This window comes from Saimiri boliviensis, chromosome 13 (genome assembly GCF_048565385.1).
Source record: "Saimiri boliviensis isolate mSaiBol1 chromosome 13, mSaiBol1.pri, whole genome shotgun sequence".
Lineage (NCBI taxonomy): Eukaryota > Metazoa > Chordata > Mammalia > Primates > Cebidae > Saimiri > Saimiri boliviensis.
In genome coordinates, this window is record NC_133461.1 from 30,709,238 (window position 1) to 30,735,005 (window position 25,768).

Below are 25,768 nucleotides of genomic sequence, written 5' to 3' on the forward strand. Positions count from 1 at the left end.
TCTTAGAACCAAGACAAATCCAAAGTCAAGTCAAAAAGCCACTGCCAAAAGTGGGAGGCTCCACCTGAGAGAATACTCACCAGGGCAGAACACACAAGCTGTGTAAGCCGAGAGCCCAAAGGGCTTCAGCGAGTACTGCATACTGGTTCCCAGGTCACCAGTTCCCTCCGAAACGTGTCCTGCTTCAGGTCCTGCTGGACACCATTTTTGTCAAATAACAAGCTCTCTAAAAGAAAACTATTTGGGAATACAGCATTGCAATAGAAATACACATGTCATGGTAAACTATGTGTATATTCAGGGAAGGAAGACAGATTTTAAAGAAAAATGAGGAGGGTTGCATAATAGTTTTGAGGTAATGGTCCTTGGCTATAAAGATCAATAGCAAGCATGGTGCCAGTCTGAGGTTGGACAGGCAGTTGCTAGGCAGAAGTATTTTGTGTGTAAGATTTGGTGGCCTTTGTGATAGGTTGCAGTTTATGCAACACAAGTTATTTTCCCAAACACTTTGACAGTACATAGAAAATAATTGGACATGTTTAGTATTGAATGTGCCAAATTAGTAATATTACATTAAAATATTTGTTATTGTTGTTTTTAATAAGTTATTTAGGCAGTTATACCAGAATCTATCTTTTCTCATTTTCCAATTTATAAGTGTATTATCCAAAAACAAGTGTTTTAGAGTGACCACTGTATATTGTATTTTTTAAAGCTACCCAATTATGTGTAATTTATTTTAAAAACTTTTTTTCATAAGACCCAAAACTTCTTTTTTTTTTTTCTTTTTTTTTTTTTTTGAGACGGAGTTTCGCTTTTGTTACCCAGGCTGAAGTGCAATGGCGTGATCTTGGCTCACCGCAACCTCCGCCTCTTGGGTTCAGGTAATTCTCCTGCCTCAGCCTCTTGAGTAGCTGGGATTACAGGCTCGCGCCACCATGCCCAGCTAATTTTTTGTATTTTTAGTAGATACGGGGTTTCAACATGTGTGACGAGGACGGTCTGGATCTCTTGACCTCGTGATCCACCCGCCTCGGCCTCCAAAAGTGCTGGGATTATAGGCGTGAGCCACCGCACCCAGCCCAAGACCCAAAACTTCTGACCAATACATAGGTACAAATAAAAATAAATACAATTCCTTTTCATCTCGTACTCATTTCCACTGCCCTCTCTGAAGAAAGCCTTTTATTAGTGTCTTACTAAATGTGGCATGGGAGCTAGCATTTTCTTTTCTTTCTTTTTTTTAAATTGCATTTTAGGTTTTGGGGTACATGTGATGAACATGCAAGATTGTTGCATAGGTACACACTTGGCAGTGTGGTTTGCTGCCTTCTGTCCCCTCACCTGTATCTGTCATTTCTCCCCATGCTATCTCTTCCCACCACTCCACCCCCCCGCCCCTCCCCCGTTTCCCCCCAACGGACCCCAGTGTGTAGTGCTCCCCTCCCTGTGTCCATGTGTTCTCATTGTTCAACACCCACCTATGAGTGAGAATATACGGTGTTTGATTTTCTGCTCTTGTGTCAGTTTGCTGAGAATGATGGTTTCCAGGTTCATCCATGTCCCTACAAAGGACGTGAACTCATCGTTTTTGATGGCTGCGTAATATTCCATGGTGTATATGTACCACATTTTCCCTATCCAGTCTATCATTGTTGGGCATTTGGGTTGGTTCCAGGTGTTTGCTATTGTAAACAGTGCTGCAATGAACATCCGTGTGCACGTGTCCTTGTAGTAGAATGATTTATAATCCTTTGGATATATACCCAGTAATGGGATTGCTGGGTCAAATGGGATTTCTATTTTTAGGTCCTTGAGGAATCGCCACACTGTCTTCCACAATGGTTGAATTAATTTACATTCCCACCAACAGTGTAAAAGTGTTCCTATTTCTCCACATCCTCTCCAGCATCTGTTGTTTCCTGATTTTTTAATGATCGCCATTCTAATTGGTGTGAGATGGTATCTCAATGTGGTTTTGATTTGCATTTCTCTGATGACCAGTGATGATGAGCATTTTTTCATATGTTTGTTGGCCTCCTGTATGTCTTCTTTTGTAAAGTATCTGTTCATATCCTTCGCCTATTTTTGAATAGGCTTGTTTTTTTCTTGTAGATCTGCTTTAGTTCTTTGTAAATTCTGGGTATCAGCCCCTTGTCAGATGGGTAGGCTGCAAAATTTTTTTCCCATTCTGTTGGTTGCCGATTCAACACTATTCCCATCAAGCTACCAATGACCTTCTTCACAGAACTGGAAAAAAACACCTTAAACTTCATATGGAACCAAAAGAGAGCCCGCATAGCCAAGTCAATTCTAAGCAAAAAGAACAAAGCAGGAGGCATCACACTACCGGACTTCAAACTATACTACAAGGCTACAGTAATCAAAACAGCATGGTACTGGTACCAAAACAGAGATATAGACCAATGGAACAGAACAGAGGTCTCAGAGGAAATACAACATACCCACAACCATCTGATCTTCGACAAACCTGACAAAAACAAGCAATGGGGAAAGGACTCCCTGTTTAATAAATGGTGTTGGGAAAACTGGCTAGCCATGTGCAGAAAGCAGAAACAGGACCCCTTCCTGACACCTTACACCAAAATTAACTCCAGATGGGAGCTAGCATTTTCGAGGGAAGTTGATCTTATCTCTGGGCTCTAGAAGCTAGGATGTGAGGTGACTCTCCAGAACTTTCATTCTCAAGCCCCGCCCTCACTGCCAGTTCCTCCTCAGCTTCTGAGATAAGTGGCAAAGGAAAAATGGTCTCTTATGTCGGGACTAAGTCATGTGCTCTGAGCCCTGGGGAAGTCTGCAAGGCTTCTCTAGAACTTACACATAAATTATTCCTCCTCTGGCTTCTTCCTACAGCCTACATGGGCTCAGTAAATCCTCCTCTGTTAAGACAACAGGAAAATTAAGACAACATCCTTGCAACCCCTGTAACTACTTTCTATCTCTGCTATTTACAGCCAAGTGTGTCAAGACCAGTTCACACAAACCATGTTGATTTTCTGTTTTACCCCCTCCTTACTAAATCATCCCTCCATTTGCTGCAATTGCCATGGGGTGCTGTACTCAGACTTGGAGAGTGATGTCTTATTCAAGGCCAGTTCTTGTACTAGTGGTGGTTAAATAAGTGGTTTTGAAATTGGAGTCACAAGGAGAGCTTCTAAAATTCAGGTTCCCTGGCCTCAACTCTGGGATTCTGATTTAGCAGGTCTGGAATTGGAGCATTGAGATCTGCATTTTCAGAAGACCCAAAGTGTTATCAGCCAGGACGTAAACCTCTGCTTTAGATCACATTTCCTGTGGCTTTCAGATTTTTCTATCAGTGTTCTTCCCTCTTCCCAACTCCCACACATTAAAACTCAGATCATGCAGAAAAGAAGTTGCAGTTCCTTCATTTCACATCAATTTCTCATACATTCCATCTGGCTTTGGGAGGGTGTGGGAAGAGGTGGATGGCCTTAAATTTGCCAATCAAAGATAACGTTCTCTTTGGATTCAGATAGCCTATCTCAGGCTTAAAACTGCCTCTTTGGATAAATGCTCAGCTTTTCAAAGGTTCTTGCTATCTTCTTCCTCATGATGGCATCTAGAGGATGGGAGCAGTCATCTCCCGGTGACACAGGAAGCAGGTTCCCTAATGCATGTGCTGAGGTCCTTGACAGTCCTGCTGCTCATGCTCTTCCTGCCATCTCTGTTGGATGTCCCTGAATCCACTGGTTAATGTAAGTGGTTCACAGGCTTTTGTTCACTTGCTGTCATGCCGTGCTGCTGACCACAACTCTACCATTGCCTTTGGTCTCAAGGTCTCTGCCTTAATAGCCCCCATCTCCCAACTGTGGGATGATTAATCTGCTTAGCTTTGGAGTGGGTAGAAAGGGATGATGTTGGAACTTTGGGATGTACTAAACATCTTGCTCAAGCTTTGGGAAGCCAATATTTTCTCAGACTAACTAGACACCTCCTTCCACCAGTGCTGAGCTAGTGCTCCCGTGCCATACTGGGTAAGCCTCTTAAGTCATGAGTAGGACTTCCCTGAGTGGCTTGCAGTCTTCTACTTTCCCAGGCTATGCCAGGAAAGTAGTTCACTAACCCTACTGCTCTAAGACTCGCAGTCTAAACTCATCCTGCAGTTTCTGTTTATTTCCCACCTGGGCAATTGCAATCTCAAAGGAAGTCGAGGCTTCAGTGAACCATAATTGTGCTACTGCACTCCAGCCTGGACGACAGAGTAATTTTTAAAGACCCAGTTTGTTTATGAGACAGAGTTTCACTCATCAGCCAGGCTGGAGTGCAATGGCGTGATCTCAGCTTACTGCAACCTCTGCCTCCAGGGTTCAAGTGATTCTCCTGCCTCAGCCTCCTGACCATGCGTGGCTACTTTTTGTATTTTTAGTAGAGATGGGGTTTCACCATGTTGGGCAGGCTGGTCTCAAACTCCTGACTTCAGGTGATCCACCTGCCTCAGTCTCCCAAAATACTGGGATCACAAGCGTGAGCCACTGTACCCGGCCAGCACCCAGTTTAAATTCCATCCTCTCTGCAAAGTCTTCCTTAACTACCCCTATTGAAAGTTCCTCCTGCTCTCACAGGAAGTGGTACTTGGATGTTCATGAGATACATCCACAAGGCTCCTATAGGGGTCCTGGGGAGACAATGACACGGACACTCAAGAAAGAAACCTGGGAATAGCGAGTGTATGTGCTACAAAATGTGCTTTAGATTTGATTACCACCACTTAGGTTATGAGCTTTGATATGGTTTGGGTCTTTATCCCCACCCAAATCTCATCTTAAATTGTAATCTCTACATGTTGAGGGAGGGAAGTAATTGGATTATGGGGGTGGTTTCCCCATGTTGTTCTCATGATAGTGAATTCTCACAAGATCTGATGGTTTTATAAATGGTCGTTTTTCCTGCACTTTTACACGCTCACACTCTTTCCTGCCACCTTGTGAGGAAGGTGTCTGCTCCCCTTTCTGCCATGTTCGTAAGTTTCCTGAGGTCTCCCCAGCTGTATTAGTCTGTTCTCATGCTGCTAATAAAGACATATCTGAGACTGGGTAATTTATAAAAGAAAGAGGTTTAATTGATTCACCATTTTACATGGCTGGGAGGCTCACAATTATGGAAGAAGATGAAGTCCCCTTCAAGACAGGTCTTACATGGCATCAAGCAAGAGAGAACTTGTGTAGGGGAACTCCCCTTTATTAAACCATCAGAACTCATGAGACTTACTGTCACGAGCACAGCACAGGAAAGACCCACCCCCATGATTCAATTACTTCTCACTTGTTCCTTCCACAACGTGGGAATTATGGGAGTCACAATTCAAGATGAGATTTGGGTGGGGACACAGCCAAACCATATCATCAGCCATGCAGAACTGTGAGTCAAACCTCTTTCCTTTATAAATTACCCAGTCTCTGGTATTAGTTTATAGCAGTGTGAGAATGGACTAATACAAGCCCCTTGAGGTTAGAGACTAAAATTGCTTTTTCCCAGACATTTGCTTTTTTGGCGTGCTACATCTTTGTGTCTGCTTCAACATTTCCAGCAGTGCTTTATATATAGGAGGCATGCAATAAATGCTTCTTGATCGACTGACAGGTGCTCAAAAGATCTAGGTTGATTGATTCTCTTGTGATGCTATCTTTTCCTGAGAGCTCATTAATTTTTAAGTTGTTTACCTTAAAATGCATGGTATGTTGCCCCCACCCTGCTCTTTTTGCCTTTCGTAGGTTTCCATCTTGATCAGTTGTTCTCATTGTCTGTTTTGTGATCAAAGGTTCTGATGATCTTTGGGATATGTGTGTGTTGGAGTGAGGATGGGGCCTTGGGGAGATGCAAGGTGGAGGACGAATTCACCCAATGCAGCTCATGCAAGTAAAGTGGCCCCTTAGGAGCACGGAAGCATTGCTGTGGATTTCAGAGTTAGCTTCTTTCAAATCAGCATAGGCCTTCCAATGTGGCAGGCCATAAGATCTGAGGTTTTCACCCTGTTCCTGGAAGCCAAGTGGACAGCAACTAGTTTTTACCTTCTTCATTGCACATTTGGGGCTTGGGATAAAGTCAGATGTGTGTCCATTGAAACTGTAGCTACTGCATTCCACTCCTTGGGGATGGTAGTGCTCATGCCAACAGAAAACTTCTAGGCCAAGAATTACTGTCTTTAGAGAACAAGACAGGCACAAAAGTTGTTTTGGCATAAGAAAACCATGATTTGCACCCCACAGTGTAATATGGAAGACGATGCTGAATTCAGAAGATAGTGCAAGAGTGTGACAGTTCAGCTGTGGTGGCTTTTGCTGATGCATGGGGCTATTTAATTTACTTTTCTTTTTTAACAGAGACAGGGTCTCGCTGTGTTGCCCAGCCTGGTTTCAAACTCCTGGGCTCAAATGATCCTCCCACTTCAGCCTCCCAAAGTGTTGGGCATGAGCCACTGTGCCCAGGCTTTATACATTTCCAAGTCAAATATTTTAGTTGGTCAGTTAGTCTTTTTAAGCACCAATTTTGTGCCTAGCCTTGAGGGAACTGTAGGAAAAAGACACTGCCTATTTGGGAGGACCTTGATTTGCTGTCACAGGTGCCACTAATGCCAATTATAAGGCAGTGTGGAATCAGATGATTGAAAGCCCAGTCTGTAGCGCAAACTACTGCAGGGTTCCAAGGTGGGCAGGGAGGGTGGATAGCGTTTGATTTTGACAGCATAGCCTGGGCAGAGGCACAGTGGGGATGGTGAGTGTGCAGTGAGAGGAGGGAGAGAGGTAAGTGGTAGGGAAGAGGTGGGAGGGGGCAAGGAGAAGGCTCAGGAGGTTTTGGGACAGGGAAATGACCTGGTTGGTGACCACTTAGTTTCTTCTCACATGTGTACAATTTGGAATTTGCTTGGTTTTTAGTATTCCTGAGTCAGATGACTTCTTTCCAGGATGAGAAACCGTTTCCCAGGCCGGCTGCCTGGGTTGTGGTGTCTTCCAGTGCTCCTCTGTGATTGTACTCAAGATTAGCTGGTCTAGGCAGGCAGGATGGCAAAAGCCCTCTGACTTCATGTCTGAAAGAGTACGTGTTTCAAGTCTGTAATTACAGCATTTAACAGACTGTATCAGCCCTCTTTGGGATGGCTTTTGGCAAATGGGCTAGAAATCTATTATGCCTTTAAATAATACTCAGTCTTCTCTTTAAAAGGTTTCTCAGTGAGTCCACCCCACTCTATCCAAGTATGTCTCAGGCCATGAGTCAAAAGGAAATGAGTAGTTCTTTTTGGTTGGGGAATTAAAAAGAAATCTCCACCCAAGTAACAGGTACATAGTGGGAAAAAAATAACATCTTCCTGAAAGCTTAACCTTCAGGCAAAGAGAGGGTCAGGGGGTGGGAGCTCAGTAATGGGGAAACCTCAGAAGATGTAAAGAGAATTACAGACAAGGCTGATCATTGGCTGTCATCCAACAAAGCTCTTACAAGATTGGAATCACTGCCCGGTTCTTGAGCTCTGACCTGGAGGGAAGAGGAGTCTGGAAGGCTTGGCACAGACCCAAGAGTGCTTCCTTGTCTTTCTGGCTCCAAGTCCTCCTCAGCTCACTGGGAAGGAGGTGGCATGGGGGCAGGCAGGCCAGTCCGGATGAGTGCACACATCTCCACTGGCTAGTCGACTTCACAATTGCCCTGCAGGTTACCCTCACCCCTACCTGGTTCCGGTTTCAGACTGGAGGGATATAGAATGCCATCCCTACCCCTCACCCTGCTTGCTCTGGCCTGGAAAACTGTGCCATTCCTTTACCACCAGCTGGCATCTGCCATATGCTTTAAGGACCTGAATAGAGAGGATGGGAGAAAGAAGAAAGCAAAGAAAGTGGAGCGCTTACTATCTGACCTGCAAGTGCAGAGAATGCCTCTTTCCATAGTAGCACAGAACTTCTCCATCCCTTTGACCTCTGTCTCCCCAGAGGTGCCTGAGGAGGACAGCCTTCTTTCTGTGATCTGTTGTTAAGAACTGCTGCTGAGAATTCTTCCTTCAGCACCGCCTTAATCCTCTTTGTTTTTTTACTAGGTTCCCGGTAGGAAATAGCCAGGAATTACTTAGTTGACTACTATCTGAGGTGGTGTTTGGTGTTGGTAATAAAGAATAAAGATGGAAATGAAGCAATGAGACTGCATTTCTTTATGGTTCCTAAATTAACTCTGATATCAGTTGTTTGTTTGTTTGTTTGTTTTGAGACAGTCTCGCTCTGTTGCCAGGCGCCAGGCTGGAGTGCAGTGGCGCGATCTCGGCTCACTGCAACCTCTGCCTCCTGGGTTCAAGCAATTCTCCTGCCTCAGCCTCCCGGGTAGCTGGGACTACAGTCGCACACCACCACGCCCAGCTAATTTTTTTTTTGTATTTTTAGTAGATATAGGGTTTCACCATGTTAGCCAGGATGGTCTTAATCTCTTGACCTTGTGATCCGCCCGCCTCGGCCTCCCAAAGTGCTGGGATTACAGGCCTGAGCCACCGTGCCCAGCCTGATATCAGTTTTTAAAAGAGAAGTCAGAAATATTTTGAGCAGAGCAAAGCTCACTGACATACCTAGGTGGTCTTAGATGCAGCCAGTGTGCCAGGTACCACAGGACACCTAAATGTTTATCAGTGTATACTGTCACTAGTTATGAATAAGAATGCCTTTTTGCCACATGTTCTTCTTAACTCAATGTATTATCAAACTGATTTAACTCTTTCGGGCCAGGCACAGTGGCTCATGCCTGTAATCCTAGCACCTTATGAGGCTGAGACAGGTGGATTGCTTGAGCGCAGGTGCTCAAGACCTGTCGGGACAACACAGGAGTTTGAGATCAGTCTGGGCAACATGGTGAAACCCCATCTCCACAAAAAATACAAAAATTAGCTGGGCATGGTGGTGTGCACCTGCAGTCCCAGCTACTTGGGAGGCTAGATGACAGGATCACTTGAGCCTGGGAGACAAAGGTTGTGGTGAGCTGAGATCACACCACTGCACTCCAGCCTGGGTGACAGAGTGAGACCCTGTCTCAAAAATAAATAAAAACAGGCGCAGTGGCTTACAGCTGTAATCTCAGCACTTTGGGAGACTGAGGCGGGCAGATCATGAGGTCTAGAGATCGAGAGATCAAGACCAGCCTGACCAATATGGTGAAAACCCATCTCTACTAAAAATACAAAAATTAGCTGGGCATGGTGGCACATGCCTGTCATTCCAGCTACTCTACTCGGGAGGCTGAGACAGGAGAATTGCTTGAACTGAGAAGTAGAGGTTGCAGTGAACTGATATTGTGCCATTGCACTCCAGCCTGGTGACAGAGCAAGACTCACTCTAAAACAACAACAAAAAATTAACTCATTCAGTCTGAGAGGTGAAAAATAGTAAGAGAATTTGATCTTTCAAAAGGTAATCACATTTCTTCCATGCTCAAGACCTTCACTGCTTTCTTATTCTTACAGTGAAGCCAAACTTCCTTAACATGGTCCAGAAGGTACTCAGGATCTGGACTTACTATTTTTCTTACTTTATCCCATGACACTAACCTTACTCTTAGAATAGATTCTACCTGATGAGAAGAGAATATGTCCTTACAGTAAATGTGGAAAAAAGTCACCATAATGTAGCTACCATAGTAATAACGGCTCTGTCAAGGATCACAAGGATAAATGGACACTAAAAGTCTTGAGTGAAAGTTATTTGGTGATTGGAATATTTGCTCAGATTATTCATCAATTGTAAAGGGAGAAAGTGACATCTATACGTTGGGGAGACATGGTGGAAGGTTTCTTAACAAAGTGATCAAGTTTAACGTCACCAGTAATGTGACAAGTGGGTAGCACATGCTGTGACTAATGTGCCTCCTCATGTGGAGTACTGGGAAGATGCACATCAATCACTTCGGTGAGTGTTCTGTCAAAATACGGAACCTGATTCTAATCATGACAAAACATCAGAAAAACCAAATCTGGGGACATTCTACAAAATAATTATGAACAAGAGGGTAGGGAAGTAAGTAAAAGAAGAGTAATCGTGAGCCTTGTAGACTATTAGAAGGCCTTTGCTTTCCTAATAAGCTGGAAAGCCATTAGTGAGTTTTGAGCTGAGAATGACATACTATGACTTTATTTTATTTTATTTTTTGAGATGAGTCTTACTCTGTAGCCCAGGCTAGAGTGCAGTGGTGTGATCTTGGTTCCCTGCAACCTCTGCCTCCTGAGTTCAAGTTATTCTTGTGCCTCAGTCTCCCAAGTAGCTGGGATTACAGGTGTGCACCACTACGTGAACTAGTTTTTGTATTTTTAGAAGAGATGGGGTTTTACCATGTTGGCAAGGCTGGTCACAAACACCTGGCCTCAAATGATCTACCTGCCTTGGCCTCCCAAAGTGCTGGGATTACAGATGTAAGCCACCACCCCCAGCCAATATGACTTAATTTTAAAATGGCTGCTTTGTTCTAGCTGGTGGATTGAGAATAACCTATATAGGGGCAAGGACAGAAGCTATGTGTCCAGTTAGGATACTATTGCAACAATCCAGGCAAGATGCTAGTGATGTAGACCAGGATGAGGAGTGGTTTGAGATGTACATAACTTCAAATATAAAAACAGAATAGGATAACACACAACCATATACCCATCACCCAGCTGCAAACATTGTCAGCTCATGGCTGATGTTTATACACCACCCATTTCCCCCTGCCATTTTATTTGTATGCAAATCTCAGTTGTATCATTTCATTCTGGATGTGTGTTTTAAGAATTCGCTGATGGGTTGAATGTGAAGAAAAGGAGAAGTCAAAGATGTCTTCACGTTTGCTGTGAAGGATGGAGGTACGTTATTGGGATGACGAAGGCTGTGGGTGGAGTAATGTGAGACAAATGATTGAGAGATTCCTTCTGTGTACATATGGTTTGAAATGCCTATTTGACATTCCAGAGCTGTTGAATATACAAGTCTAGATATCAGGGAAACAATGGGGCTGTAGATATAAATTTGGGAGTTGTCAGATTATAGATAGTCCCTAACACCGAAAGATTGAACCACCAGCTTCTGGTACTCACAGAGTAGCTTGAGTCAGACTAATTCTTCTGCTGATAATAATTACCATATAAACTCTGGAGGCATGGGAGAGTGACCCAAAGCAGATATATGCTGGAGGAGATTCAAACCTTGAGAAAAAGGAACCACGGTGGGTGGTTTTTTTTTTTTCTTTCTTTTCTTTTTTTCCTGTGGGTACTCACTAGTCCCTACAATACACGGTTAATAGAACTCAAGTAGAAAGTGGCAGTCTTACTGTTCTGAGGTTTCTAGAGAAGCTGGAAACTGAGGAGGAGAGAAGTCATAGAGCAGGGAGTCCTATAATCTGTGTATAAACTCCTTTTAAATCCTTGCCTGACTCTTTATATGTAGGGATCAAAACTTCAAGATTCCCAGGGGAAAAGCAATAGCTACCAGGCTGGAAGCGCTGAGGAGAGATTTCAGCTTCCCAGTGCAATTTAAGTCCTTCCAAATTAGAGGAGCTTATTAAGGATCTCAGACTTTCACTGAAACTTCAGAGAGCCCACACCCTAAGAGTAAGGACACATCCTGGCACTCGGCGATTCACACTTGGACTAAGGACCAAGCTGAAATAGACTCACTATAATAGAACTAAAATCAATCCATCTCAGATTCAAGATGATCTGCTAGTAATTTAAAAGCTTGTAAGAACCATCCTCTTCAGAGGAAGATAAGAGAACCTAGAGTCTCTACAGTAAATCCTCCATAATGGCCAATGTACCATCTAAAATGAAAAGAACCGGCCGGGCGCGGTGGCTCAAGCCTGTAATCCCAGCACTTTGGGAGGCCGAGGCGGGTGGATCACGAGGTCGAGAGATCGAGACCATCCTGGTCAACAAGGTGAAACCCCGTCTCTACTAAAAATACAAAAAGTTAGCTGGGCATGGTGGTGCTTGCCTGTAATCCCAGCTACTTAGGAGGCTGAGGCAGGAGAATTGCCTGAGCCCAGGAGGCGGAGGTTGTGGTGAGCCGAGATCGCGCCATTGCACTCCAGCCTGGGTAACAAGAGCGAAACTCCGTCTCAAAAAAAAAAAAAAAAAAAAAGAACCGGAAAAAAAAAATGCATAAGATGTGACCCACAGTAAAAAACAAAACACACATCAGTCAACAGAAGCAGACACATAGATACTGCGGATGTTGAAATTATCAGAGAAGAACTTTAAAACAAATTTGATAAGTATTTTGAAGAATCAGTAGGAATTGGTCGGGCACGGTGGCTCACCTCTGTAATTCCAGCACTTGGGGAAGCCAAGGCGAGCTGATCACACAAGGTCAGGTGTTTGCGACCAGCCTGGCCAACATGGTGAAACCACATCTCTACTAAAATACAAAACTTGGCCAAGGATGGTGGCGCACATCTGTAATCTCAGCCATTTGGAAGGCTGAGGCACGAGAATTGCTTGAGCCTGAAAGGTGGAGTTTGCAGTGAGCCAAGATTATACCTCTGTACTCCAGTCTGGGCAACAGAGCAAGACTCTGTCTCAAAAAAATAGAAAGAATAATGTCTCACAAATGGAAGCCCCAGAGTAGTCCAGGCCCTGTATTGCAAAGGAGTGAGTTACTTCCTATCTCTGTGCTCCACTTTCCTCCATTCATTTGTTCATTCAGTAAGTATTTATCGGTTGAATACTTCATGTCAGGCACTGCTTTTGGGGTTGAAGTCATATCAATGGACAACCAAAATCACTTCTCTTGGCATTTACTTTCTATTTTGTAGAGACAAAACAAGTGCACATAGTGATAAATTATGTAAAAATAAATCAAGCTGGGCAAAGGAGTAGAAAGTGACGGAAACTGAGGAGTCTCTTTTACGTAGAATGGTCAGAGAGGACCTCTGATAAAATGGTATTTGAGCAGGGACCAGCAGAAGCAAGCATGTGAGTGTCTGGGAGAAGAACCTTCCAGGCCGAAGGAAGAGCAAGCACTGAGGCAACTAACTGAGCTGAGTTTGGGACATCAGCATGGTTGGGGTGCAGCAGGTAAGGTGTGCTGGGAGCTGAAGATGGGGAGGTGGAAGCAGTGGGACAGCTCACACAGGCTGTGTAGGCCATGGTAAGGGTACTGGATTTACTGAAGCCCCTGGAGGATTTTGAGAAGAGGAGTGCCTGGACTGACTTCATCTTAAAGAATCATTAGCAGGAAGCTTAGTTGAACGGCACTTGCAATTGACCAAGCTGGGCATGGCGGTGTGTACCTGTAATCCCAGCTACCTGGGAGGCTGAGGCAGGAGGATGGCTTGAGTCCTAGGGTTTGAATCCAATGTGGGTAACACAGCAAGACCCTGTCTCTAAGACAGATAAATGAAAATAAAAGCCCAACGGGGGAAAAATAATAGCCCAGGTGAAAGATGATGGACCAGGGTAGTAGCAGAAGTGGTCAGATTTGGGATATATTTTGAAGGTGGGGCAAACAGTGTTTGCTGATGAATTGGATTAATTGAAAACTCAAGGTTTTGGACCTGAATGTCTTGAAGAATGGAGTTTCTAATAACTGAGCCAGAAGACTGAGGGCCTCCCAAAGTGCTGGGATTACAGGCATGAGCCACCATGCCAGCAAGAGAGTGTTTTTAAAGGTGAGGGTTAAAGCAACATGCTTGATCATAAGGAGAAGGGAAAACAGGATGTCAGGAGATGGGACTGATGACCACGAGCAGATGATAGGAGGTGATGTGAGTGCATGCATGGAAGGGCCTTTGAGAGCAGCATGGAGCCTTCAAGCAGAGAAAAAGGACAGCAGGCTGAGGGCCTGCACTCAGGCACAGTTGAGTGAGCAGACTTGGTGGCCAAGATGAGTGAAAGTTGTCTTGTGGTTGCTTCTACCTCCTCAGGGACATAAGAAGGCAAGTCATTAATTAGCTAGAGTGAAAAAGAGGAAGGAGGTGCTGGAGAAGGCATAAAGTAGGGGTCAAGGGGTTGGGGAATTAAGTGGACTGAGCAAATGGAGGAGAGTTCCTGGAGGCAGCAAGAGCCCATCTGACTTGAATGGTCACGCCTTTTAGGCGAGACAGCATGCTTGTTTGCTAGACTGTTATTCTGCAAAATAATTCATCAGGACTCACTGCAGGAGAACTATATTTTCCTGCTCTAATGACATCAGGCTTTGGTATAAGATTTGCGTTGATCAGCAAAACATGGTTAGAAGTGATGTGTGTCAGCCGGGCGCGGTGGCTCAAGCCTGTAATCCCAGCACTTTGGGAGGCCGAGGCGGGTGGATCACGAGGTCAAGAGATCGAGACCATTCTGGTCAACATGGTGAAACCCCGTCTCTACTAAAAATACAAAAAACTAGCTGGGCGTGGTGGCGCGTGCCTGTAATCCCAGCTACTCAGGAGGCTGAGGCAGGAGAATTGCCTGAACCCAGGAGGCGGAGGTTGCAGGGAGCCGAGATCGCGCCATTGCACTCCAGCCTGGGTAACAAGAACGAAACTCCGTCTCATTAAAAAAAAAAAAAAAAAAAAAAGAAGTGATGTGTGTCATGTCTAAGTGGAAGATTTATGAAACAGCCTGTCTTTACCATGTTCTTTTCCCCCTGCCCAACTGGCCATATCCCAGGGGAGCTGCTCCATCATCCTGGAGACTGGAGTGAAGACAATGAGCAGTAGAGTGACAGCCAGCCTGCAGTGGACACATTCTACAAGTGAAAGGTGCACCTTGGAGCGGCCAGGCCCTGTGGCTGGGGTTGGTGGTTACGGTGGCATGGTCCGTGCTGACTGATAGAGCCCGCTGTGTACCTTTGTCCAGCTGTCTTCCTTCTGCCTCTGTGCAGGGGCAAAGAGGATCGACTCACTTTAATCAGCACTGGGGCTTTGAGAGGGGCCTAGCAGGGAAAGCGAGGGCCCAGGAAACTGAGGGTGTATTTAAAGGAGCCTGAGCTGGGGAGGAAGGGAAGCAAGGGATATGCCAGAGTCATCTTTGTGTTCATTTCTTACAGTGACAAGACGGCTGCCAGCAGCAGTCAGGACTAAACGTGTCCTTGCTTGTGTCCCCGAGGAGAATGGGTCCCTGTGTCCAGCTGGAACTTCTGGCGGCGAAGAGAGTCACCAGAATTTCTTTTTGAAAGGATTTACTTCAATTTATCTTGCCAGCAAAGCTTCTGCCCCTGCGGTTTCAGGTATCTGCTTTTGTTTGTCGTTTCGGCCTTTTCAGATTGAATTAAACTGGGGACACACACACAAAACTGGGGACACACACACACAACTGGGGACACACACACACAACTGGACACATACACACTAAACCGGACACACACACACACACACACACACACACACGAGAGAGAGAGACAGAGACAGAGACAGACAGAGAGGTTTCCTGGGCCAGTAGGGGTTTCCAGTGCTTGGGTAAGGACGGTCCTGTGTGGTCTGCTCACACCTTTCAAGTCCTCATCACAGCCTATCTAGTCCTGACAGGGGTTAGGTCCAAATCACCTATTTTGGAACCTGGGCAGGCTGGAACCTGGTCTGACTGGAACCCATTAATTCCCTGTGCCTTACTGCCCAGAGGCTAGAAGGCTTCCATTCTCATGACCCCCCCTCCCCTTATTAGAGAAGCCAGACAGTCCTGCACAGCCGTGGGCCCTGCCCTAGACACTGTCTGCCAGTTCTGGCCCTGGCCTTCAGGCCTGTTGCCCAGCCAAGCGCAGGAGAAGCTCTGCAGTCTTGCCTGGATGCCTCTCCCAGCTGTCTGCCCCTCCGGCCATAGACACTGGACAGGAGCCCACATGTTCTTTACTCCCCCTCATTTGGGCATCAGCACTTAAAAGAGGCTTTATGGTGAAGAGTGGGAGGTCCAGACAGGCCTCATTTCTCAAGATTGCAGGGTGCAGGCCTTGGCGGGGCTGAGCTGTCCCCTTGATCTGGGAGCTTCTCCCGCAGGAGTCTGGCCTTGCTTCGGTCTGGCTCTAGGAGCCCACCTGGCCCCTCGCTCATCCTCAGCAAGCCTCCCGCTGAAGTCAGGGCATGTGCGCGGTGACCTGACAGCCGGGGGTGCTGGAGATATCATGGTCTCATGATGCAATGTCTGCAGTGTTTATGTCCAGTGACCCTCAAAAAGGCACAATGGAGTGGGAAAGGTCAGGACAGGTTTACAGCTGGGGAGTTGGTCCTCCGAGAGGGGGGTGCCCACCATAGGCCACGTGGCTTGTTGGTGGCTAACCAACCTGTGGCCTCATGACGCTGAGTCCCATGCTCTTTTCACTGCCCCTCACTCCCAGGGAGAGCCACTGTTATTCAGTGTGGTGTTAACCTGGACTGCAGCGGACCCTCAGGCCGTGGCTAACTGGTAAACCTCACCTTGGGCTTCAGGCTGGGCTTGCTCAGAGATGACTGGAACACTCCGGTGGTCAGACCAGGGGAGGGTAGAAGATGGGGAGTCCCTGCCAGACTTCCATGGGGTTTCCCAGGTGCTGCTGTGGTGGTGGGGGGACTGCTTTTGTATGTTTTTCTTAAATTGTACTTTAAGTTCTGGGGTTCATATGCAGAACGTGCAGGTTTGTTACATAGATATACACATGCTATGGTGTTTGCTGCATCCATCACCCTGTCATCTACATTAGGTATTTCTCCTAGTGCTATCCCTCCCCAATCCCCTCAATCCCTGCTATCCCTCCCCTAGCCCCCACCCCCAACAGGCCCCGGCATGTGATGTTCCCCTCCCTGTGTCCATGTGTTCTCATTGTTCGTCACCCACTTATGAGTGAGAACATGCGGTGTTTGGTTTTCTATTCTTATGTTAGTTTGCTGAGAATGATGGTTTCTAGCTTCATCCATGTCCCTGGAAAGGACATGAACTCATCCTTTTTTATGGCTGCATAGTATTCCACAGTATATATGTGCCACATTTTCTTTATCCAGTCTATCATTGATGGGCATTTGGGTTGATAACCAAGTCTTTGCTATTGTGAACAGTGCCACAATAAATGTATGTGTGCATGTGTCTTTAAAATAGAATGATTTACAATCCTTTGGGTATATACCCAGTAATGGGATTGCTGGATCAAATGCTTTTGTGTTTTATCGAAGATAAGTTTGTTATTTGCTCAGTGACCCAAAATTGAAACTCAAGTCCTTTGGAGGAAGTTCCGGGTTCTGAAATTCCTTCTCTCAGCCTCAGTTTCTCCATGGGTTTTGGATTCAGGGATTGACCACTGTGATTCTGAGAGTATAGTTTGCGTGGTGGCTGGCCTGGCTCATGGGCCTTACTCTGCAACAGTGGAGGAGGACATGCAGGCCATTTGACCGAGTGTAGAGTCCCAGCTGGTAACAGGGTCCACTGAGGCACTGACTTCCTGCCCTGGGGCTCTCAGCAAATCCAGCCAGCCAGCCTCCGTTTTCCCAAGTGTAAAATGTGTGTCAGGCCATTTGCTTCTGTGGGAGGGCCTGGAGGGCTATAATTATGGGAAGGTGTGTGGAGTCCTGGGAGCCCTCAGCGGGGTTTTACAAGGAAGCTGCAGGCAGCTATGGGTCATGACTGGTTGGGGGAGTTACGGAATTTCTTTGGAAAAAAGAACCATGCAAGGAGTGGGAGGGAGGGGGAGATGGCAACTTGGGAAGACAGTGTCTGGCGCCCTTGGGAAGACATCTTAGCACACACCAAAGCCCTCTCTCACAATTCAATCAAGTTGTTGCTTCTGTTCATACCAAAAGGGCCTTTTTAAAATACAATTAGGCTCTGTTTTATTATGTGTGACAGACGAGGCCATTAACCATTCCGACTATTAAATCAGACTTCATTAAAAAAAATGGAAGTAACTGTAAATTGCCTTGGGTCACGATCGTTTAGAGCCGAGACATTTCAAAGAAAAACATTAGGGAGCTCACGACCATGATGAAGTTAATCAATTTGACATCCCAGGGAGGGCTGGGCGTGTCTGTGCCGGAAGAGCTGCTGCACAGCCTCTCCCCCGAGCCCGGCTCCTGGGGAGCAGGGGGGTCTCTGCCTCTCCTCTCTCCAAAGGAGAGCTGGTAAGGCTACGAAAATAAGTTGGAAATTTGGGGGAAAGGGAATTTCTTGTCTCTCAGAGAGGTGTTATTGGTTTGCTTTTCTGAAAAACTATCTAAATATATCAAATGTGATACCAAGTCATACATAATACATTTTTATGTTTTTGCACCAAAAAGTGACTTTGGAGCTGTAAGGAGCAGTGCTATGTAAGTATAATGCATCTTTCCTAGCCCCGTAAGTGGGGTGGGGTGGGGTGGGGTGGGGTGGCTTCCACAGACTTCCTCATTTATGGACAGGTTGCGCCCTTTCTCTGGGTGTCTACTTCTTGGCAGGGGTCCTGAGGAGGAGACACTCACATTGGGGTGAATCTTGCCCTCCTCTCCTTTGTAGGGGTAGAAAAGGGGGGATGGATAGGGCAATCCAAATACAAAAGATGGGAGGAAGCCCAGCCCCTGCACTCTTCTTCCCCAGGCTGTGCTGACCCCAGAGAGAAAGCAAACCCCAGTGTTCCTCCAAGGCTAAGGAGAGGTGGGGGCTGAGTTGTGTCTGGGGCGCATCCTGGCCTTGAAGTGGCAGCAGGCATGGCAAGGGTGGGGATGGGCGGAGACCACTCAAGGCCAATTCGGGAGGGGTGGGAGCCAGGGAGGGGGGTAGGTCACGAGAGGCAAGTTTGGTTGCCTGGAAGGTGGGGTCCTATCTAAGCAGGAATTTCCTGGCTGGATTATTAGCATAATAATGGTGGGGGTGGAAGGGGAGCAAGTTTGTCTGGAATGCAGAGATGGCAGGAGCAGTGCCGTCAGCCTCAGAGAGGTTTCCTCTGGGACCTTGCGCGCTCTCCCCTTTCCCACTGTCCTGCTGATTGAGATGCACCAAGGGCCTACCTGAACGCCAAGCTCGCTTTCCTTCAAGTATGGCCTGCGCAGGGCTCACCTACCTCCTCTATGAAGCCCCTCAGGCTCTACCCGAGCTGCACCCTATGCTTGGGGACCCTTTTGCCTCCCTGCTCTGCTGGCGCTGTCTGAAAGCTGCTAGATCCTGTAGTTCCTTGCCAGCAAACCTCTGTCCGGTCTCCATCTCTCCCTGTTCCAGCACGCCTCCTTCCAGTTCTCTGCTTTCCTGCTCTAGATCATGCCTATAGCCCAAGGACACCTTTTCTGGCCTCAAGTCCCTTCAGAAGATGTCCCCGCCTACTTCTCTGGCCTCACCTTCTGCCTCCCTGCTCCAAACACTTAATTAGCACTGTGGTTTCTTCTGGCCTCCCTGACTTTGCAGGTTTCTTTTGCCTAAACTGCTTGTTCCTGTCTTCTTAGCCCAGGGAAGCTCTTTTCAGATTGGTCAGGGTTGGTGACTCAGTATCTTCCTTCCTTTCTTCCCTCTCCCCGCCCCTCCCGTCCACTCCTCTCCCCTCCCCTCCCCTCCCTTCTTCCTTCCCTTCTTCCCTTTCCTGAGCACCATCTGTGCCAAGTACAAGATATCTGCTTTACAGAATTGCCAAGACAATAAAGAAATGTACTATGAGGTATTGATGGCACTGTGGAGAAACACAGGGCAGGGGAAGGGGAGAAGGAACGAAGGGGGAGCGGTCAGGGAAGGCCCCTGTGGTGAAGGGGCATTGGAGCAGAGACCTGAAGGAAGTGAGGGAGCGATCACTGCCACAGTGTCCCAGGGCCAGGGGTGGGGACATGCCTGCGTGTGTCCCACAACACAGCTCCGTGACTGGGACAGCTCTGGGGCCAGTTGTGCATTGTATTGTCACAATGGTGGTTATGCCAGTCTGTTTGCCCTGGGCTCCTGAGCCACACAGGGCAAGGACATGTCCTGTTACTCTCTGAATCTGTGCTCTGGAGCCACGAGCAACATCAGACACCCGCAGGCAATTGGCACGTGCCTGTGGACTAAAAGAATGAATGAATGTGTGAACACGGGGGAAAAAGGAGCAGATTTCTGGACTTATGCAAGGCTGTGGGGAGGAGAGAGAAAAGGAAAGATGCATGTGGTTTTTATATTCAAAAAATTTTCAACCAATTAGAAAAGACTTGCACACACTTCAGACAACTTTAAAAACCTAGTTTAGATAGAAAATTAAATAACTTTAGGTGATACCTTAGAATCCACTAATTCCACATTTTATCCAGGATGAGTGTCAAACAATTCCAAGTCTCTTAGATGCCCCGACATTTACTCCAAGAATACTCCAGAACATTTCTTTGGGGCTAGCTTCCCAGGCTGCATCAGACGAATGAATTGTCCCCTGGACTCTGAGATATCCTTCCTTATTTGTTTTTAACCCAAACTCTCCCCCTGCCCCCCGAGTGATGTTACTCCCTCACTCAGCAGTGGTCGAACATCACGGATTCTTCCTATGGTCTTCCTAGCAAGCATCATGAGAAACTACCCCTATTTTTTTCTCTATTTGCTTACTGGGAGCAAATAAGCCAACTGTGGTAAGCTTGTGTTGCACTGTCTGTCTCCCCGCCACCGGTATGTAAGCTCTCTGAGGGCACAGACCATGTCTGTTGTGTTCACTTTTGTCTTATGCTTACAGCAGTGCTGGTTCTCAAGAAATACATATTGAATGAACGAATGAATGAATGTCAAGAAAACCTGCACTGTTTCCAAAGACTCAACCTATATTGGAAGGATGGAGATTATTAGCCTACTACAGGCAGCTCCTTGATGATAGAGCCATGTGCCCCTTGTCTCTGGATTCCTCATCCTGGCATGGTGCTCGGCATGTAGGTCCGTCCAACACATACCTGCAGGGGGACTGTGCAAAATAGGACCCTTTAGAGCCTGCAGCAGTGACTGGCAACTCTCTGTGGCCAGCACAGTGTCAGGCTCCCATGGGTAGTTGGCACGTGCCTGTAGAATGGCAAGATGAAGGAATGTAGGGACAAAGGGAGAAATGAATGCATTTCTAGACTTGTGCAAATACCTATTGCCAGGTGTCCGCTAATGCTGTCTTGCCACAGTAAAGCAGGACAGAGGCTTATATTCCAGCCGCAGTGCTCTGTGACCCCAACTTGTGACTCTTCTCCAGCCACAAGGCCACGAGGGTGGCTTCTCAGGGCCTCCATACTGCCAGCGTTCATTCTTCTTTCCTACCTGTGCCAGTGCTGAGAGAGTAAAATCCTTTCCTTTCCTTTTTCCCTTTTCCTTTCCTTTCCCTCTCTTCCTCTCTTCTCTCTTCTTTTCTCTTCTTCTCTTCTCTCTTTTCTCTCTTCTCTCTTCTCTCTCTCTCTCTCTCTCACTTTCTTGCTTGCTTTCAACAGTCTTGCTCTGTTGCCTGGGCTGCAATGCAAGAGCCATGATTTCAGCTCACTACAACCTCTGCCTCCTGGACTCAAAAGATCCTCCCACCTCAGCCTTCCAAGTAGCTGAGGGACCACAAGTGCATGCCAGCATGCCAAGCGAATTTTTGTATGTTTTGTAGAGACAAGAGTTTTGTCATGTCGTCCAGGCTAGTCTTGAACTCCTGGACTCAAGCAATCCACTCCCTTCAGCTTCCCAACTGTGAGCCACTGTGCTGGCCTATTTTCATTTTAATTTGTTATTTTTAGACACAGGCTCTTGCAGTGTCACCCAGGCTGGAGTGCAGCAGTGTGATCACAGCTTACCGTAGCCTCAATCTCATGGGCTCAAGTGATCCTCCCTCCTCAGCCTCCTGAGTACCTGGGACTATAAGGCACATACCTCCATGCCCAGCTAATTGAAAAAAAAAATTTTTTTAAGAGATGGAGTCTGGCTATGTTGCCCAGGCTGGTCTCAAACTTGTGGCCTCTAGTGATCCTCCTGCGTCAGCATCCCGGAATGTGGGGATTACAGGCATGAACCTTCATGCCTGGACCAAAATATCTGTTTGAATAAAACCTTTGAGGATCTGGGATGAGGTTTGGTGGGCTCTGGCAATGAGATCACACAAGTGAATGCCTGTATTTTTTCCCTGTTTCTGTTCCCTTATGTGTGACTTTCTGCAAAGATAGGGTTTAATATAGAAGAAACCTAGGCTTCAGTCTTTCCTTTGAGTGAGAAGTCTAAAATATAAATCCTGAAACATTTAAGCCTGGGGCAAGCAGAATACGAATGATCCTCTCCATGGGCACTCACACCTAGCGATGTGATGGGTGTGTCACTCCTGGCCAGTTGGTTGCCTGATCTTGTTTTGGGTTGCAGGCAGGCCCCCTGGGCCTTCTCCCTGCTGCAGGCCAGGGGAAAAACAGGCTCCTGCATCCAGCCAAGCATGCACCATCTTCCCCATCATCGTGCTTCCTGCATATCCCTCGCCAGGCACCCACGTGCCCTGGAGATTGTCGCTGTTGCCAACAGTTGTGATTTTAATCCTTGCTCTGTTTTTCCTTCCTGGAGACCAGGGACCTTCCCGAGGTTTGTCCCAACAAAGCAGCTTCTCCCAGGCACTCTGTGGCCATTTCCTCCAAAGACCACTCCCTGGGGAGGAGTGAGTCACTAGAATGAGTCCGGGGGCAGGGGACTGGCTTTTTCGGAGGGGAGTGCGGGGAGGGTCCCAGTATTCTTTTATTTATTTATTTATTTATTTTTATTGCATTTTATGTTTTGGGGTACATGTGAAAAACATGCAAGATTGTTGCACAGGTACACACATGGCAGTGTGATTTGCTGCCTTCCTCCCCTTCACCGATTTCTGACATTTCTCCCCATGCTATCTCTCCCCACCTCCCCACACCCCCGTCCCTCCCCAGTTTCCAGTATTCTTTTCTTTAGCACTTTGCCCAGAGCACGTCTAAGCAGTGACCTGAGCTTGGCCGGTCCCTGGTTCTTCTGGCAGTCATGGTGCTTTTTGCAGTTTTCTGTTCTGAGAGGGGCCACTGTCTCTGGAAGTGGGGGAGACTTTCTGCTCCTACCCAGCCGCCAGTGGTGGCTGCTTAGCTTAGCAATACCTGATGCTGGGAGAGTGCCCAAGGAGCCTCTGGTGTTTCCTGGAGCAAGCTCACTCCCTGGGGTCCTGCCTGCACTGCCCGACCCCCAATGCCCCAGCTTCCTGCCCTCAGACCCCAACCCTTGACTCCCTGAGCCCTGACCTGGGAGCCAGTGATGATGGATTCCAGCTGAAACTGCCTTCCCCTAGTTGAGTAGTCTTTGCCAATCACTTCTCCCCAGCCCCTAGCCTAGCTTCTTTGCCTGTTAAAGGTGGATTAAAAAGAAAAAAATTTAAAAATACCACCCTGTTTTGCCAACCTTATGAAGCAGGAGCCTGTTGTGAAGCTCACATTAGCTGAGGCTGGAGACATGGCTTAGAAGGTGCAGGGCACTGTGCATATACCAGGCTGGAGCTATTTTTATTTTTAACATTGGAATCCTGTGTGTCTCTGTCTCGAGGAGAAACAGCCATTAGGGGATGCATGAGCTTTAAAGAGGAGCTAATGAAAAATATTGAGGCCAAGATTAATTTTCTGAAGCAATCATGAAAAAGCAAGAGATTTGTGCTAGTAGTTAACAAAAATGTCACTTGCCTTTTTTCATTCTGCATATTATTATATAAATAGTTTATGGAAAAATAGACTATGATAAAATATTTATAAAATAAACAGAAAATTAATCACTGAAAGAGTAAGTCAAGCCATCACCATTGGCTACATTATCCTCTGACATTTCCACTCTGGAATTACGGTGTTTTCACATAGTTTTTGCCAAGCTCAGAAACATCCCTCACTCTGGGGGCACTGTCCCCACTGTCTCTTGCTCAGAGGTGGCCTCTGACTCTGAGGGATATGAGTCTTTCCTCTTCACCATCACTGGGATTTCCGGCTGATTCCAATGATCCTTTACTTCAAAGCATCCTTACTGGGGGACCTCCCTGCCCCATCAATGAACAGTCATGATTTCAGGGTTTGGAAAAAGGGAGTAAAAGAGGCATTTGAAAAGTGGTGCCTGGGGATGGGGCCTGGTGGTCTTACTGGGTTTCTTGAACAAGCCTCCCCTCTCCACTCCCCTCACTCTCCACGACTATTTAAGTCATCTTCATTCACCTCAACTCTTCCATGTGCTGTCCCCTCACGGGCATCTGATGGCCAAGCGCTGTGCTCTGAGAACAACCATCAGATGGCAGCACATCCTGGGCCTCCCAGCTGGCCTCCTCTCACTGCCTCTCCTTCTCCCTCCTGCTGTGACACCCTGAGCCTTACTCCCCTGGTCAGCTGCCCCCACCCCTGTCTTGACTTCCCCCTCGCGCCTCAATCAAGATGTTCTGTCTCCCCGTGGCAAAAGAAAACCTCCGTCAACTCCTTGTCCTACTCTCCCGCCCAGTCAAACTAGTCAGACGAGGCATCTGTACATCCCTCCTGCTCTTCTCACCTGGCTTTGTTCCCCAACCCACTCTGGGTGGTGGATTTCTGACACTGAACCTGCTTCCTTGCTGCAGTGCAGGACTCCAGTTGGTGGCGGATGGGTTGGGTAGAACTGGCCCTTTCTGTCTTGTTACTCTCTCTCTTCAGCTTCCACAAGATCAACTCTCCCAGGCTATTCAGGCAACTGAATTTCTTACCCAGGGCTCAGGAGAGTTTCAGGAGTTCTGGGAGCTGGGACAAAGATTCCACTTCCAGCTATTTTGTACTTCCCCTCGGATCTCATGCAGGGAGATACCTAAAGACATTGGCCATTCATATGAGGCCATGGAAAGGTGCTCAGCCTATTGCTAATTAGGGAAAGTACAAAAAAAATCCCAGAAACATACCATTTCATACCCATCAGCATGGTATTTTTTTTTTTTTTTTTTTTTTTTTGAGACAGAGTTTCACTCTGTTGCCCAGGCTGGAGTGTAGTAGTGTGATCTTGGCCCACTTCAACCTCCATCTCCTGGGTTCCAGTGATTCTCCTGCCTCAGCCTCCCAAGTAGCTGGAATTACAGGCACACGTCACCACACCCAGCTAATTTTTCATATTTTTTTTTCTCAAAACGTAGCCTTGCTTTATTGCCCAGGCTGGAGTAAAGTGGTTTGATCTTGGCTCACTGCAACCTCCACCTCCCTGGTTCAATAGATTCTCCTGCCTCAACCTCCTGAGTAGGTGGGGGTTACAGGCATGCGCCACCATGCCCAGCTAATTTTTGTATTTTTAGTAGAGACAGGGTTTCACCACGTTGGTCAGACTGATCTTAAACTCATGACCTTGTGAGCCACCACACCTGGCCTTAATTTCCATATTTTTAGTAGAGACAGGGTTTCACCATGTTGGTCAGGCTGGTCTTGAACTCCTGACCTCAGGCAATCTGTCCGCCTCAGCTTCCCAAAGTGCTAGGATTATAGGTGTGAGCCACCACACCTGGCCTGATAAACATTTTTTAAAAGCCTAATAATACCAAATGTAGACAAGGAGGTGCTGAGATCAAACATACCCAGCAGGGAGTGTCTTTGGAAGAACCACTTTTGAGAGAAGTTTGGCAATAGCTAGAGAGTTGAAGATGCTCCTGCCCCATGACCTGGGCATCACAATTCCAGGCCTGTGTTGCAGAGGGACACAGGGAGCCTTGTTGGTGCAAAAATATTCTTGCAAGATTATTTGTAACATAAAAAAATTGGAAACAACCAGAAAATAAATGTAAAAGTTGTGCTTTATCCATATAACAGTTAAAATGAATGAACTACAGTCACAGGCATCAACATGGATACATCTCAAAGACATGTTGTTGAGTGGGAAAGACAAGTTGCAGAAGGGATGTCTAGTATGATACTATTTGTATAATGTTTTAAGATATGCAAATTAGTACTACGAAATGTGTGTGGATAC

General features: G+C 46.7%; 1 long non-coding RNA gene across 1 annotated transcript in view; it reads left to right on the top strand.

The window, feature by feature from the left end:
- The first annotated feature begins 1,604 nt into the window (after positions 1 to 1,604).
- LOC141580783 (uncharacterized) overlaps positions 1,605 to 25,768 on the top strand; it is a 41,406-nt gene continuing 17,242 nt past the window's right edge. The window contains exons 1-2 of the long non-coding RNA XR_012513108.1: positions 1,605 to 14,709; positions 14,997 to 15,176. This is a non-coding gene — a long non-coding RNA (uncharacterized LOC141580783). The remainder of the gene's footprint in view (positions 14,710 to 14,996; positions 15,177 to 25,768) is intronic.